The 17,686-nt window shown below is 40.1% G+C and overlaps 1 protein-coding gene across 1 annotated transcript in view; it reads right to left on the reverse strand.

Annotated features, from left to right (window-relative positions):
* LOC109032406 (uncharacterized) overlaps positions 1-12,059 on the reverse strand; it is a 175,733-nt gene extending 163,674 nt beyond the window's left edge. Inside the window, exon 1 of the mRNA XM_072304856.1 lies at positions 11,904-12,059. The gene's annotated coding sequence lies outside the window, so the exon portion shown is untranslated. The remainder of the gene's footprint in view (positions 1-11,903) is intronic.
* Between the last annotated feature and the right edge of the window lie 5,627 nt (positions 12,060-17,686).

Genomic DNA, 17,686 nt, shown 5'->3' on the forward strand with positions numbered 1-17,686 from the left:
GGTTGAACACGGTTGAAGGTTTAAGGTTATGTCAGAGAGAATAGAAAGTTAGAGGCCCGACTCGATGCTAGGTAACTGAAACAGATGCGCTCGCAGCGCGCTCGCTGGCAACGTACGCAACTACTATTTTCTATTGTTTTCCAGAGACTAGCGGCGGGTATGTTGCTGCCGGACCACCTTCACGTAGGCAATTTGTTATACATCGTCCGTCCGCAATACTCTCGCTTGGCCGTATGAAAACGTTCCTCGCATGCGCAGTGTTAAAGAAGCGCCCTCCAACGCGTTCGCGTTGGAACTGCTTGTTTTTTATTGGTCGCGAGAAAATAGGCTGACACGGTGTTCTCACGGCCGTAAATAAACAAACAAGATGGCTGCTATCAGCAAGCAAGTTTGAGGTTGCGCGTCTGACTCTAGGTCAATAGGTCCCGGGTTCGAATCCCGGTGGTGGCGACAAATTTTCATGGAACTGACGAGTGGATCTGTAAGCAGAATTCGCTCGGCCTTAATCCGTGAAAATTTGTAAGCCCGAGCATGGATGTCTACCAAACTCCCTGATGTCTTCGGACAATAAATAGTGCATATAGATGGCTGTAGATTCCGAAAAGGAATAGAAGCCACTAAACTCTCAATAAAAAAAAAAAAAAAAAAAAAAAAAAAAAAAAAAAAAAAAAAAAAAAGTTTGAGGTTATGCACATCTTACATCCTCCTGTTATAAAGACGAAAGGCGACCCAACAGTGTTTTCATGTGTTTTTCATATGTTATTCGTAGATATGCTAGTTTAAATTGTTTGTAACCGTATAATTGAACTTTTTGTCAAATTTTAGCTTCTTATCAATGTTACGATGAGTCGCCATCTTGTTTGTTGATTTACGGCTGTAAGAGCATCTTGAAGCCTAAAAGCTCGTTGACCAATCAAAAAGCGGCACAGTTTTCCTGTGGTAAAAGGGTGCGAATGAACATACTTTGTCTATAAAAGTACTCTAGGGGATTCGTATGACGCAGACAGTAAGCAATCGCCGGCAAATCGCAATCCACGTGTTTTGAATACGAGTGTAAAAATTCAAAGGCAAAGAAACAAAATATAAATTTTTGATTACGTGCTTAAATTTTGAACCAGCATTCTCGTTTTCGAAAATGCATGGTACCAGCTAGTGCACTAGCAAGTGCGTGTAGTGATATCAGTAACCTCATATGGGTTTGGTTCGGTTACGGACTTAAACTGACTGCTTGGCAAAGCGAAGAGTAAGAACAAGATGTGAAGACGCTCCAAAGCCGAGTTTGTGCCTTTGAAGTTCTTTATCAATGAAATCTTTATCATTTTGATGCGAATTATTGCGAGTAACTGTAGAATTTGACGAGTAAGGTAGCATACCTCCCCTAAATTACCTACTATTGCTGACTGCCTGCGACATTTCACTGAGGAGAAAGTGTGCCGCACTTAGTTGGCTCACAGTTCCGTTTGCTGAATTGGAGAAGCGGGTTTTCACATTCTGTCAAACGGAACTATGTCCACAGTGTATGAGCCGCGGGTATGTATCTAGAGCGTTATGAACAGAGCTCATGAGTTACAGACGCCGCACCCGACCGCGGTGGTAGCTACGTCACTGGTGCTTTATATTTGCCATTCATTCTTATGGCCGGAGCACTAACGAACACACCCCATCTTTCCCCCTGCACATAGTTCTCTTTGATAGAAATACGTCCATTTCGGAATAGATTTGATTAATTTTATGGCATCGACTCTTCGACAAAGATAATAAAGCAGGGCTTAAAATTCACGATCAGTAGTTCAGCTGCAAAAGAGCTAGATTTTTGTAAAGTTTGGCAAGGGTGCATGGGTTTTCCGCGAGACCGCGTGATTCGATTTACGTCCCTTTTTACCTTAAATTTCAGGAATGAACCGGATATACCTTCCTCGCACTAGAGGATTGAAATGAGCTCGCTGTACAGCGCCTTCTCAAACTCAAGTTGAATTTCACCGTCAAATGGGTGTTCGTCTTATTTGTCCCCGGCTTTTTCGGGACTCGTCGATTCAGTGGCGCGGCGTGCTTTGCGATATATCGATTGATCGGCCATTTAAACCTATGGAAAAGTATCGATAAACAGAGTGTTGGCAGCGAACACCTTAATGATCGATTATTTAGCAAAGCTTCAAATGGAGAAATATCGATACATCGCAAAGCACGTCACGCCAATGCGTCGATTTAGTAATTCAATAAATACTGAAAGGACAGTGACGCAACAGCTCAATTTAGCGAAGCAATAATTTGAATACTTTTTACAATTTGAAATTACCATTTTTGGCTAATTTCGGAAACAACATAAAGACTAATACTTTCCCTGTGGAGAAGGAGGTGAACTTATGGGTGAGCCAGAAATAGGAATTCCTATTTGGACGAATTTATGCTAAAAGGAACTACGAGCAGATGGAAAGATGGAATGTGCTCGTGGTGAGCTGGATAAGAATTAATGTAAAAGTGGGTATAGTTCCGTTTGAGAAAATGGAAAAGCGCGATTTTATGAGGTTAGCAGGAAAGCCGGTTAAGAAAATAGGATTAAGCAACTGAGTTCGCCTTCTATTGAGTGCGTATGCAATCTCGGCTACTCAGAGGTTGATATAGTTGTATCACGCAATGTGGCGCATCAGCTGCTAACGAAGTGACCGAGTTTGACAGAAAAGAACCAAGTTGCATCAAGTTTAAACCCTGAAAACGAAGTTTGAAGTTTAACAACCTCGAAGACTGAGTGTAAGGACAAAGTATGGGCATTATTTTCACGGTCAAACTAATTTTTCTCAACTTGGACTTTTTGTCAAACATAGAAATCTCTCACTGTCTTCGCCGTCTGTCATTTTGTCTATCGATTTATATTTCTGGGAGTATTGGGAATATCTTGCCAGTAGTTTTTCGGAAAATTTGGCTCAAGATTCGATCTCAATTATTTGAGGATTTCAAGGAAAAATATTTTTTAAATATTTTTTAAAAATCATTTTAAAATTTTCTTTAAAATACTTATAAAAACCTTCCTCAAAATCAAAAGCTATCCCAATTTGTTGAATGATATGGATAGTTCCAATTAATCTTAATCGTACCATTACTCAAGTTTGGGCAGTACCGCACAAATTGAGTAGTAACCTAATTTATCGGGGTACAACCACAATAATTGAGATATTACCACAATTAATTTGAAATGTAAAAGTTGAGCCTTTTCCCCCATCTCTTACCTATTTTCCGTGCTTGTTTCACAGATACAAGCAGAGGCGGTTATTACATAGTGTCTGTTACATATCTGCCTCCAAAGAAACAAGCTTTAACCGTCTGTAGCATAGCGTTACGAATTCGTAACAACGCATTTTTGGGGTTTTTAAAAATTGAATCTCTTTTCTGAGGCTTGATTTTGCATATTTTCATTAGTTTTTTCTTTTTTCAAAAACTGATTCCCATAAATTTAAAATTTTGAAAAAAATGGTACTCCATGTTTTTTTTTGGCAAACAACAAAATAGATTAATGTCCCATAGAATCTGAGATCTAAAATTAATTCTTGCCGTAGAGGGTTAATTCAAAACAAGGGCCGAACAAACAGAGCATGCGGCTCAAATTCCCGGAAGCGTAAGAGGGTTCGACGTTTCTGTGAGCCCGATCCAATTGAGATTTGTTCCGAATCTGAGAGGTGTTTTAACACAGTCACGGCACGTTCGCGAAACCCGTTGGCTCGTGTCCCCGTCTCGGGCTTACAATATTGAAGCAATATTTTCGTGATAAAACTCCCTCCATTAACCGCCCGCTTGAGGATGAACTCAAGGAGAACGATAAAAACTATAAATCAGCCAAGTCAGGCAGAGTTCCCGCGGTGTTGTCACATGGGTCGAGAAGACCCTTTTCTCCAAGGGGATGAAGGAGAGACTCCGGGTATTTTGGCAGCGACTCTTAACAAAGTCCTGCTCTAAGCGCATGGAATGATAAATGACGCTGCAAAAGTTTTTAAAAAATTAAATTTTCGCGCGCTTTAAAACGATGCAAGGGAGGGGAGAGAAGAGATGAACGGGCTATTAAATGATTCTCCTTAGCAAGCGCTACTGCTGTACTAAGGTAGAACACCGTATGAATATCCACACGATGCCAAGTGCTCTTTATAAAATATTTATTTCAGAACGATACTGTAAATCGTTGCGCTTAAAATGCTCTGACATATTAGATTTTGGGTGAATGTATACGTGAAAGTAAGCAAACGTCGAGATTTTGAATAAATTTCACCTAAATACTGCTTTCACTTTAGGTTCAGTTACATGATCAAATTGAGCCATCAAACTGAAGCCCTGATTAGTGGAAAAAGATCTGAGGTGAGGATGCGACCAATGAGAGGCCCAATTTGATAGCTAAAGATCGCGTGTAACTGAACCTTTTAAATGATTGGTAGGGAACAGATCCACTAGTTTCCCTCTCATTTTCCCCTGAAATTCTCTAGATAGACAAGGTTCATGGTAAATCTATAGCAAGAGAATGATCAAACATCGATACATCCAACAAATTGTCTTCAATTCCTAGATCCTTTGTTGATTTAAAGCAAAAACCAGATACATCACAAGAAAAATCACATTTTATCTGTTTCTTCCAAAAAAATATAGTTTGCAAAAGGATAGTTAAAGGTTGAGTATGCAATCAATCGTTACCTGTTTAATTCAACGATAGTCAAATATATTATTTTGCGAGTGAATTGATTCAGCTCAATTTCAGGGTTTACACATTAGATGCTTTGACTAGAACAGCAGGTACGTGCGTCCAAGCGTAATGGATTTTTCACTGCCCAAATATGCGCTCAATGTCTTGATTCTTCTCTGATATGTTTTCTTTTCGGCATAGCTTTGTCTTAATTGAAAGTAAATTCTCGCAAAATTCAAAGACAAAATTGCAGGCTTACCGGGAATTCGTATTTCATGAAAGGAAATCTGGCAAGCCTTAAATGCTGATACGGCGTTTTTCTTCAACTTGGCAGGGCACACAATCTTCGACGTTCAAAGGGAATACTAGCCAGTAAAAAGTTATGAGGGAGCGTAATTTACAACTACGCCCGCCAGTTTTCGGATAAAATTCGCCCGGAGTTGAAAAGTTCCCCGTGGAGCGACTGCAATTCGCTCCGGCGATCTTCAACACTGTTCGGAACTTTGTTAAGAATTTCATTCACGCTGGATTAGAGTTTACAACCTGAGTTTAATCTCACTGATTGTGATGTCTCTTAAAGATGTCTTGGCCGAAGAGTAAAGGATGGCGAACGTCATTGTCAAGATGTGTATATTTGCATATAGATTATCAGGAGCTTAGGGATAAACTTGTAAGACTTTTATCCTGTGCGAGAGGACCCAAATTCCACAAGTTTACGAGGCTCAAGGCGGAAATCCATCGGAAGTAATGCTTTTCAGTTGGACTTGTAAGCTTAGAGGACTATCGTGCTTCGCATGTGGACTTTTTCCAGTTGCTTCGAGCAAACGTATAATTCGATGACTAAAGTAAAAAAATACGTATTTCCATTCTGCCGTGTTAAAGAAAAATGTCGTATGAACATTCGAGAGTTAGCAAATTTCCTTCGATAAAATATTTATTTTTGAGGAATGTTATGAATATTTTTCCGATGAATTTTCAAGAACTTTAGGTAAAATTGCGAACAAAATTATCTGAGAAAGTGGAGAAATTTTCTTACAAATTTTCTCGAAAATGTATGATTTACCAAAAGGAAATTTGGCAATGCCTAAAGATTCATATGGCGTTTTTCTTTAGCACGGAATGCAATGCATTGGCCATTGCAACCGCCCACTCTACTAATAAGATTGCTCTATTTTCCTTTTTGTCTTCTTTGTCTATCCCTTGGTCTATCAATTTCAAAAATTAGCTTGCTGAAGTGAGTATTGAATACCCACCTGATCACTGTTACAGATTAATCGGACTGAGCTGATGTACCATATTCTGTGATACAACTATATCAACCTCCGAGTAGCCGCGATTGCCTATACACTGAGTTGAAGGCGAACTCAGTTGCTTACTCTTCGATTCTTATTCAGCTTTGAGGCTAACCTTAGTCTTCTTTGCATATTGCGTTATCTATCATTTCCGATCATCAGTACGCAAAAATCACAACTACCAATTCTTAGACGCAACTCGAGGAAAATTGATTTCCCAATAATTTTAGTTCCGTGTACAAGGGTCCCTTTAAATCTAAAATCTGCGAAACAGACATTTTCTAGGGAAAACTAGAGTGCCTAAATAGGGAAAGTATTTGAGGTTTTGAGTGATTTGAGTAATTTTTAGGTTGGATCATGGAGCTTTTGAGGCACAAAACGGCATCCGACCTAAGAATCAAAATTATCCAGAATTTCCATAGAATTTCCTCCAAATTTCGACATGTCCGTGCTCTCCCTATAGCAGTGGCGTGACGTGCTTTGCGATACGTCAATTGATCTACCGTTTAAACCTATTGAAAAGGATCGAAAAATACGGTTTCCGCGAGGAATACCTTAATAATCGATTTTTTACAACAATTTTAAGGTGATTCGATGGACACCATATTTTGAATCAGAACGGCATGCGATATATCGCATCAATTGGTTCCATTTTTTTAAGCTACTCGGTCATTTTTCTCCAATTTTGAGATCGCAATTCTGTTGTCAGGAGGCTAAAGAACTCACTTACCAATTTTAACAAAGAAATTCAACTTAATAAAGGCGTGGTTTTTTAGAGAGAAAATATCGCATTCGAGTGCAGTTTCGATATCAGTATCGAATGCGATGTTTTCTCTCTAAAATAAACCACGCCTTTATTACGTTGAATTTCTTTGTTAAAATTGGTAAATGAGTGCTTTAGTCTCCTGACAACAGAATTGCGATCTCAAAATTGGAGAAAAATTACGAGTAGCTGAAAAAATAGAACCGATTGATGGGATATATCGCATGCCGTTCTGACACAATATATGGCGTCCATCGAATCACCTTAATAATCGATTCTTTACCGCAACTTTAAATGCGGGGGAAATATCGATAATCGATCATTCGCGCCTCGCCAGTGCCATATAGGCACTCTCGGGAAAACTCATTGACTCATGCCTCGTAAACAGCCATTATTACAGCCCTAGAATAGAAACTTCAGCCAATTATTTCGCGACAAGTCGATCGCTTTTCGCAATCAGGCTGAGCCCCGAATAATCCACCCCTTCGGATCGGGAGCGCGCTTCACACGGCGCTTAATCTTCAGCTGCTGCGCGGGATCGCTGAAAAGAGTTTTCCACGCGCTTTTTTCACAAAGGCCCGCGCAGTTCGCGATGCGGGAAATAAAAAAAAAATAATCTCCTACGCGAAGATTATGCGAGACAACAATTATACTTTGGAAAAACGTTGCCTTTGATCCTTTTGAAACGAAAAAAATACACCTTTTACCTTTGTCTCGTCTTCAGGAGCCATCTTTTTAAAAATATGATTTTTCCCCGAGGCCCCGCTGCCGGATTCGCGGGCCGGCCAATTTCTCCGCAAATTAGCATAGGGGTTTCCCGGTAAATTTGGCAAGGCTGCTTTCGTTTTGAATTGGAGCCGAATCCTCTCCTCCGTGGAGGTTCTCGTTTGTAGTGTGTTCGCATCGGTTGCGTCTGTGTGTGTGAGTGTGGATATTTATTCATGCTTTTTCTTTCATATCGGGGCCTCTTTTCCCTTCCTCGCAGGGAAAATTCGGATTCCGCATCTGAGTAGTTATGAGTCTGAATTTAGATCAGCTAGACGTCCCCGATCTACCCCGAGGTGCGAGGTTGCCGAAATTAAAGTAAAGAAAACGAGAATTAAGGTGATTCGATGGACGCCTTATTTTGTGTCAGAACGACACGCGATTTAAATCGCATCGATTGGTTTCGTTTTTCCAGCTACTCGTCATATTTCTTCAGTTTTAAGATCTTAATCCTGTTGTCAGGAGACTAGAAAATTCACTTACCAACTATGACAAACAAGTTCAACGCAATAAAGGCGTGTTTTTTTCAGAGGAAAAATACTGCATTCGATACTGATATCGAAGCTGCACTCAAATGCGATATTTTTCTTCTAAAGAAACCACACCTTTGTCCCGTTGAATTTGTTTGTCAAAATTGGCAAATGAATTCTTTAGTCTCCTGACAACAGAATTGCGATCTCAAAATTCGAAAAAAAAAAATGACGAAGAGCTGAAAAAATGGAACCAATCGATGCGATATTTCACATGTCGTTCTGACAGTAAATATGGCGTCTATCGAATCACCTTAATAATAGGATGCGCAGTGTCCCTAGAATATTACACATCCCTAATATAATCCCTATAATATATCCCTAGGAAAGGAATTATTTCTCCGGTCGCAAACAGATTCCCGACGAAAAAACTCAGCAAGTATTCATATTTTATACTATGAAATAGACTACAAGCACTGCTCAATCAAGAGGTCTGCCAGTAGGCCGTTGCAGTGCGCGATTTGATTCAAGTAGACCGTTGTTTTCTTGGGAGCGAGAAATTCAAAATTCACATAAGAAATTTAAACTAAAAACGTTGGTTTCTCAGTTAAGAGCTGATTTCAGAAATTGTTGTGTCCGTTGTAATGTGCGTGTTATACGTGTAATTTTGAAGAGGAATCCAGTGTCAGAATGCTTGTAACACCTTATTACGGGGTCAATTAAACGTTAAGTGGGATACATGGCACTGTTGTACTCATGGTATTGACCGAGAAATGGGTACCACGTCGCGATGTGTTATTTTACCGGATGCAACGTAATTAACTCCAATTTGGGGGAAAGTATATTCGGATAATTGAAGGCAAACTCCAGCGGAATTTCACACTCATGAACGGTGTGGCAGTGACCGCCACAATTTAAACAGTAGGTAATTTATCCGGTTTAATTTTAAAACAGCGTATCAGGCATCGCTTTTCTTGTTTTGAGTTATTTTTGAAAATATGCTGTATACGTACACTTGCGTTTTTTTTTGTTTTTTTTTTTTCTCTTTTTTTTCAAACACATTTTGTATGCATCGCAATAGTCTGAAGTATTAGTAAGAAAGACCGTGTTGATGCTAAGACAATTAAAATAATAAATAAAGATCGAAACCCGTGTAAGTTTTCAAATTGACCTCATGTTCAACTTAGTGAAATGAACTTAATGGCATACCTAAATTTTGGGAATTTCCTGCAAAATTTTATTTTAATACAAGAAAAAAAACCGTTTTTAAATGCTAAAATTTCATATTGTATATGAATTTTATGCAATCTTTTCTGTTTATGAATACCTAAGAATATATGAGAGAAAACATGAAAAATATCAGTTATTATTACGAGTTCCAATTTTTAGTTGCTTACACAGAACCGAATCTGAGATCGGTAAATTTTATCACGACCTTTTTCGCCTTTCAAATAATATTGTGTAAGAACTTCAGTCAATAATATTGTAATATTGGATCGTTACTAGTTGTGACCACTGACCGAAACTGTGGTTAATGAGTGATCATACCGAAATAAAGAAATTATAAGTGGTGAAAATATTATCCGAGTGTTGCTGTTTGAATACCATGGTGTGAATCACGATGCCACCAATGGTATGGGTCTCTCATTACTAATGTTATGGATTTAATATACCACATTTTACTTGTAATTACCATTAAAAATTAAGAGTTCATATTGAAAATCATTAATTTGGTATTATTGATCATAGTTCTTTTCTTCAATAAAAAATTGAAAAAAGAAGAAACAAATGTATTCTTAAAGTCAGTAGTGTTGTAGGCAAAGGCATTTTAACAAATGGCTTGGCAGATAAACAACCTTCAATAATTTACCAAAGTTATTATGTTTTTCACACAATTTGTTCAAAGTTCCAATATTTTGAGAGTAACAGCTACGGTATAGTATTTTGCTTTCTAAAAGCTCATCATGCAGATTAACCGTCATGATTTTAGAATGGCTGCATTTTATGGAATGCAGCAAATTCAGTTACAAATGCTCGTTTAAGGTCTAAAAATAATTTATTCGCAATTGCATGTTGCAAAATTTTTTGTAGAATTTATTCCTGCATGAGCAAGAATATTTAGTCTAAAGTTAGCTAAAGACATCGAATCACAGTAAGAACATTTGACTAATGAAGGATTTTCAGGTGTCTGAAATTTTGTGAGGTTCATGTTTGAGAGAAAACCAGTGAGTGAACTAAGCATGAGAATATCCATGGTTCCTAAAGTAAACAGTTAGAGGAGTCATGGCCAAATTACCTCATTTGGTAAATATGAATGTAACTAAGTGGGCAATGCCTCCTCATGGCGTCACAAGACGGCAGATTTCCTTTATTTTAAATCCATTTTCCTACTATTTCCCATAACAGAAAAAAGTAATGAAAAATAAGGCGATTGTAGATCATTAAGCACTCTCTAATGCAACAATAAAAAAATCAATGCAATTTCTCCATTGCCCACGCATTTGACTAAATGCCTACGACTGAAATATCGCGAGGTAGATGCGTGCTTTTGAGATCTCATTAGCACACGTAAGTCCGTCCATTGACGGACGTTAATACCCACGGTTTGTAAAGTAAACAATTAGAGGAGTCACGGCCAAATCACCTAATTTGGTAAAATAAATGTAATTAAGTGGGAAATGCCTCCCCATGGCGTCACAAGACGGCAGATTTCCTCTATTTTAAATCCATTTTCCTACAATTTCCCATAACAGAAAAAAAGTAATGAAAAATACAGCGATTGTAGATTATTAAGCACTCTCAAAAGCAACAATAAAAAATTCAATGCAATTTCTCCATTGCCCACGCATTTGACGAAACGCCTACGACTGAAATATCGCGGAGTAGACGCGTGCTTTTAAGATCTCATTAGCAACACGTAAGTCCGTCCATTGACGGACGTTAATATCCACGGTTTCTAAAGTAAACAATTGAGTGGGAAATGCCTCCTCATGACGTCACAAGGTGAGATTTCCTCTTTTTTTAATCCATTTTCCTACAATTTCCCATAACAGAAAAAAGTAATGAAAAATACAGCGAGTGTAGATCATCAAGCACTCTCAAATGCAACAATAAAAAATTCAATGCAAATTCTCCATCGCCCACGCATTTGACTAAACGCCTACGACTGGAAAATTGCGGAGTAGATGCGTGCTTTTGAGATCTCATTAGCAACACGTAAGTCCGTCTATCGACGGGCGCGGACGTTAAAAAGCGCGACTCGCACGTCATCGCAAAACGGCACTATTTACCGAGCATACGTGGAGCTTAACGCGGTGCTGATTTATTTTTATGATTTACTTCCTGGAAGTTGTAACTCCCTTCGTCGGTGATTAGTTGCCGCAAGGTCGGCGAAACGATCGCCGTAAATCAATAGCCGGGCGGAGAGCTCCGGCTAACCGGTCGCGCGCTCGCGGAAAAACGCTCCGTACAAACAATATTTAAAGCGTAATAAAAAGTTGAGTAGCAATAACCGAACGGCACACTCGCGCCGCGACGGGGGGAGGCGGAAAAAATGAGGCAACTTAATGTCCGAACTTTTATGCACGTCGGCTGTAAATAAGTATAATAAAAGAACGAGAATCTCAGCCAGCGATCAGCGGGTGGATACATGACATGCCCCCGAGTCAAAACATGGCTGTGGCGACGCCACAGCCATCTTAGAGGTTAGGAATACGCACCAAAACAAAACACAAACCGAGGGGAGTAAAATACACACCAATGGGAAAGCACAATCGTCATAATGGGTGGATGTAGGTTAAGTCGTTCCGAAATTGATCGGGTTGTAGTATGTTTATGATTTGTTTTGGTTTTGAGAAATGCCGCCTTGGCGGCAGTAACCTGTAAGGGATGAATTTCAAAACCGGGGTTATTGTTGATTAGCAGAGGAATAAGGAGGTTTAAGGGTTGCTTACCGTTATGAACATTGCTTTGGAGGTTAGAGAGTAATCCAAGAGAGAAAGAACACGGAAAAACTAAAAAAAAAGATAAAACCATGAAAGAAAGAGAAAGATGATGAATAGGCAAGAAACACTTGTTGCAAACTAAAGCTACTACTTGTGGCGCCGCTGCGCGTTGGGCACTCCCTGGATCGGCGTCGGGACGCCGAGGGGATGCGCACGCAGGCCTCCCTCTCCCCTCATCGATTCAGTCCTACCACCTGTTACCAACCCCTAAGTAAATCGATCCGTTGGCGACGCTCCGAGCCGTGCATTTCCTAGCTCCCGCTTTTCTTCCCGTAGTTCCCGCGGCGGCCGCCGCGGCGCTCGCGTCGGCGCCACAGGTTGTTCGATGTTGTTGTTCGGCGCTGGCTCCGCTGTCCCTCTCTCCCTCGTCGGAGCTCCTTCGTTTCGGCGACTATGCAATCAGAGCTGCTTGGAAGTTGAAATTGTTGTATTGCGCAGAGTGGCCGATCGGCGTAATGCCGAATAGGGAACGTTGGATGTTTTATTGAACCGTTCTCGTTGTGCATTATTCGTCGTTTCCCTTACGAAGAAACGTAACTACATTCCAGCGTTGCCAAATTTTCCCTCACGAATCGTATTTTCACATGGACATTTCACAGGACATTTGCGGATTCAGCAAATTGGCAACATTGTTTTTTCGCCATTTAAACCTATGGAAATGTATCGACTCTTGGAGGGGTGAGGTGCTCCGACAAAAATCGATTATTTAACATAGGTTTAAATGGAGGAAACTCGGTGTTGCCAAATTGCTGGATACGCTTCTGCAAGAGGATCATGGGCATTTCTAACCGAAAATTCATTTGATTTTTCTATTGATCTCGTGCAAAAATCAGGAAAATGTTGGACAAAAAATTGCACGGGTGTATTTTCGTAAAAATAAAAAAAATGAATTGTTTTAGATAATTTTGCAACCTTGGAATGGAGTTACGTTCCCTCGCACGGGAAACGACGTGTTCATAGAACGAGTGGTACTATTGTTTCTTAAATATATTGGATGAGGTCGGACAAAATGGTCCTCAAGATGGAAAAACGTGGATGAATAAATGAGTTACATGAATTGAGATAACCTTCTACAGTTTGAAGGAATCAATTCTATATCATCAAGTGCAAGTGACATTCAAAAGTTCCAAAAATTGATCCTCCGCGCAGATTTCAAAGTTCTGGATGATTTGGAATTTGAGGGAAATGCTGTTAAAGTTTGCCTGCGCTTTTGCCCACTTTAATGGCGGCTCATTTTATAACATGTTTGAAACATCCTCATGAATGCAAAATATAGCTTGAAACCTTCATCCAATACTTTTGACACAATTATGTAGAAGTCATTTAGAGGTAAAAACGGACCATATTAATTGACCCAAAATCTGTTTTTCGCCGTAATAACGAACTTAATAAATTTCCGCTTTAAGGTCAATTTTGCGTGACGTTATGAGAGATAGGCTTCGATTCTCATTGACATAGCGCATAGGGCGTTCGAATGGTTGAATTCAAATATATTCATCAGTAATTTAAAATTATTAGCAAGTTTTTTCGATGAAATTAATAGCTAGTCTAAACAATGCTACCGGCAACTATGATTATTGATCCTCTGGATAGTTACAAATCCAATTCTTTTCTCTAGGGCTCCATTCCATTCCCACAAAGTCTCCAATATTTCTCTTTTCACCCCGAAAAAAGTCCAGTCTAGTCAATCGAGCGTTTGGTGTTCATTATTGACCAACTCATTCGGGTTTTTGAACTTATCCGACCACCTCTCGTTGCAAGTACTGCTTTTTTGTATGGCGAGTAGTTCGATTGAATCTCAACTATAGGTCAGACTACCTGAAAAGTCAGTTAAACAAACCGATAGTTTGGTCAATATTCAACACCGGTCCAATTTTTCAACCCAACTTTTTTTTTGTTTTTATTTCATGTTCACTTTTGACCGGCACTACACAGAGAAAAACAGAGAGTTAGATCATATTAACCAAATGGACCGCGTTAAGCAGAAAACGACAGAGCCACATCGGCTATTACCAAATTGAATTTGGCATTTTAATTTTTTGTATGTAAACGGCTGTGCGGATTTTTGTGCAAAATTCAGCGGATTGACAGGATAGTATGAAGCAAATTCCTTAGAATTTTCAAATGAATCCGCACAAATGAAATTGTCCAGTTTAAAGCAATCACTGGAAAAAAACCACATTGGATCTAGAGTCCAGACTCTTAAAAACATCGACAAGAAAAAATACTCTTGATTCGATCGGATTTTTGCTTAAATCAAGAACCAAGCCTCTTAATCTGAGTGGATTTTCTTTTGATTTAAGCAAAAATCTGATTGAATCAAGAGTATTTTCTCTTGTCGATGTTTTCAAGAATCTGGACTCTAGATTTAATGTGTTTTTTTCCCCAGTGATAGGTGATGTGGCTTGATTCCTTTCTGCTAAGCGCTGTCCAAATAGCCCATGATCTACATCGTTCGGACTTTACAGTTTGTCAAACCAAAATTTTGCTTCGTAGGAGTTGGATGGAACGTTCGATTTGTTTTATCTAACGTTCCACTGATAATAGAAGTTCGATCACGCGATTCAAGCGTTCAATTCTAAACCAAAAGGGCGCTACTCGGACTGAAAAGGGACAAACTTCTCGTCCTGTGTAGAACGCAGCGAGTGCAACCTCTGACCCTTGAAACCACTCTAACTCCCTCCGAAGAAGCTTTCCAATCAATAGCTCCATTCTGTTGCATCCCCGGCGAAGAACAAACCGGAAGTGGGAGCCCTTTCAGACGAAAGTATCGGAACACGAGGTGCAATTTCATAACGCGACGGAGCCAAGATGGCCGCCAGGGAGGGGAATAATATATCGGTCTCGAAAGTTGAGGCAGAAGTTCACAGATTAAGGGTGAGGCCAAGACAGTCACATTGTTAGCCGAGCCCGTACAATCTGGCACGGAGCTAGACGAAGCATCTTGGAGGAAAAAAGCTTCCTCCGCGAGCGGTGCCAAAAAATAAGATAAAACGCTTGTTGCGAGGCGCACGGAACGACGATCTACGTCTATCTCTCTCGCTCCGGTGTCGGGACCTCGCGTGTTAGACAATGATATCGAAGCTCCGCTCCTTCTCTAACCTGTGGGCTTGGAGAGAGAGGGTTCGACCCCGCTGCGAAAAGAAATAGCCCGGCAGCAGGCGTTTTGCCAAATGATGATCCAAGTGGCGAGGTGCCAAAATCGTACCACCCGCCTTTCCGCCCCTCGCGCACCCCCTTCATCCCCAACACGCCTGGAGCCTTTGCCGCGCTCCGCCTTTTGCCTATACCCTCGAGCGCAAGAGTCATCTCGCCATATTCGGCTGATTGAACGACAACAGGTATCGGTAACATTTGATCTGTCTTCGAGAGTCTTTCACGGAAAAAAAATGGATTGCTGATTCAACAATTAAATTGTTAAAAAATAAGTCCGACTTAGTTCAAATGTACATTTTACAGTAGTGGGATGCTAATTTAACCACAGAGCTGGTTCAATAGGCATTTTTTTATTGTAAAATCTACATTGAAACATGTCGGAAGCCTATTTTGAACTACAAAATTGTTAAATCAGCAATTTCATTTTTTCAGTGTTCGTTGATGCCTAGATTTGAGTGGCCCACACGGAAAAAAACGAGTTTAGGATGGGGCCCTAACTAGAGGTAGGGCAGTGAGAGGTAGCTCACGTCCCTACAGATTATAGGCACGAGACCTCCATGAGCTAGTTGCGAACGCTGCCACCGACTGGGTTTTGAGGTTTTAGTTACTGCGCATGCGCGCGCATGCGCAGGAGTAGCGAATACCGTCATTTCTCGCTGAACGCCAGTTGAGGACTGATGCCCGTATGATCAGGTGTCATTGATATGCCGAGAGGGGGAATTGCACTCAAGAGGCGTAAATTCGCTGCCTCTTTCATCGAGGCCTCGTAGCCTGGTGGTACCGCGCTGGTTCACCATCTCTGCGATGCGGGTTCGAATCCACGCGAGGGCACGGATTTTTTACGCTTGGCGTCGATATGCAGGTAGGGCTGGACCCTACCTTCAGCTTGGGCCCGACCCTCCGAGGTTTAGGTGAAGCAATTTCACCTACCCGGGTTTGGGGCCGGGCCCTGCGCCGCAGTACCCGATCCTACAACCGTTTTTTCCGTGCAGGTTCATGATAAGCACGAAAGGGTCAGCTTATATGGTTCATTTGAATAACGGAAAACTTTCCATAAAAATCCCTTTTCAGGCACGAAGTGCAAAGTAACCAAAGTTACACTATGTTACTTTGTGTTGTACTTCTCTTTGTGTTGTTGTGTGAAGGTAAACACAAGGTAACACAAGCTATTAATTAATTTTTGTGTGTAAATTTTTCCTGTGTCAAATTGACCGAATGTTTGTGTTGAAGCGACCAAATTTTTGTGTTGAAAATCTGCAATCTCGTTGAAATCAGGCGCTGATAATCAGGATCAAACCTGGATCATATTGGTGATTCTCCAATGAAAAGCTGAGCGCAATAGTCCCATCTTCACGATATACATATGTGTAAGTACGTCTTTTTGCAAATACTCCATGATTTTTATACTTCAAAGTTTTCACCCTGGGACTGCAAATGTTTAGCAATATTGCCATGTTACCGAAAATAGCAGTAACTCCCGAATTTTCGAAATCGAATTACCTTCAAAATTCGACTACATCAGCCAAAACGGTAATATTTGTCTCATTTGCGAAAAAAATCAAGACTCGTGGAGAGGAAGTCGGTGAAAATGCAAAATTGATATAATATCAGGCAGAACAGCAGTAAGTTCGAATTATTCTGCGAGAAGATCATGCTTAAAGCTGTCTCGTGTAAAATTGTTTCTGTTTCTGCCTAATTTTACCCCTAAAAAATTGTCTTTTTGTCAGTTCAAAACGTGATTGCTCAAGCGTAAAAAATATTAAACGCACTTACTGCTGTATTGCCAATGACACAAAATGTAAGAAATCATTTTTATGTGTAAAGTTGGAAAAAACTCTTGAATTTTTAATCATCCAAATCACTTCTACGCTGATAAAATAATTGATCCTCTTATGTTATTTATGCTTTCACAGGAAGTGAAACAAAAAACCCCCCAAATTTTGTTGATTTTTGGACAGATTGCCGAGAATTTAGCGCAAAATCAACAGACGGGCTAGGGAACCCCGCAGAGTCAACCGAAGGCAAGGGGTTATTTTACGTTTTACTTCCTGTTTTTTTTTCACTTTTCATCAGAAAAAAAATTCTCTTCGATCCAAAGTTCACATTCTTAAAAACTTTAACAAGAAAAAATACTCTTGGTTCAATCGGATTTTTGCTTGAATCGAAAGGAAATCCTCTTAACTTGAGAGACTTGGCTCTTGATTCAAGCAAAAATCGAATTGAACCAAGAGTTTTTTTCCTTGAAAAAATTTTTGAAGGTCTGGATTCTGATTCGAAGAGAACTTTTCCCTAGTGTTGTGTTGAGTTTTCTTTGCAGACACATGTCTTTAGGAAAAATACTATGACGTTTTACGAATGACGGAGAATTCATCAGATGCAATTCTTCGCTCGGGCCCAACTATCGGCCCATTTCTCCAAAACTTTCTTTTTGCACCAGCTGCTCTCTTCGATAATGCGCCAGTGTTGTATGACAATTTGACATTTTGCGGAATAATTTCTGTGCTCGGTTGAAATTTCTCTGCCTGAATCACCTCACACCGCATCAACCAAGAGACGAGATAATTTAAAGGAAAGGA

The sequence above is a fragment of the Bemisia tabaci genome, chromosome 10 (assembly GCF_918797505.1).
Source record: "Bemisia tabaci chromosome 10, PGI_BMITA_v3".
NCBI lineage: Eukaryota > Metazoa > Arthropoda > Insecta > Hemiptera > Aleyrodidae > Bemisia > Bemisia tabaci.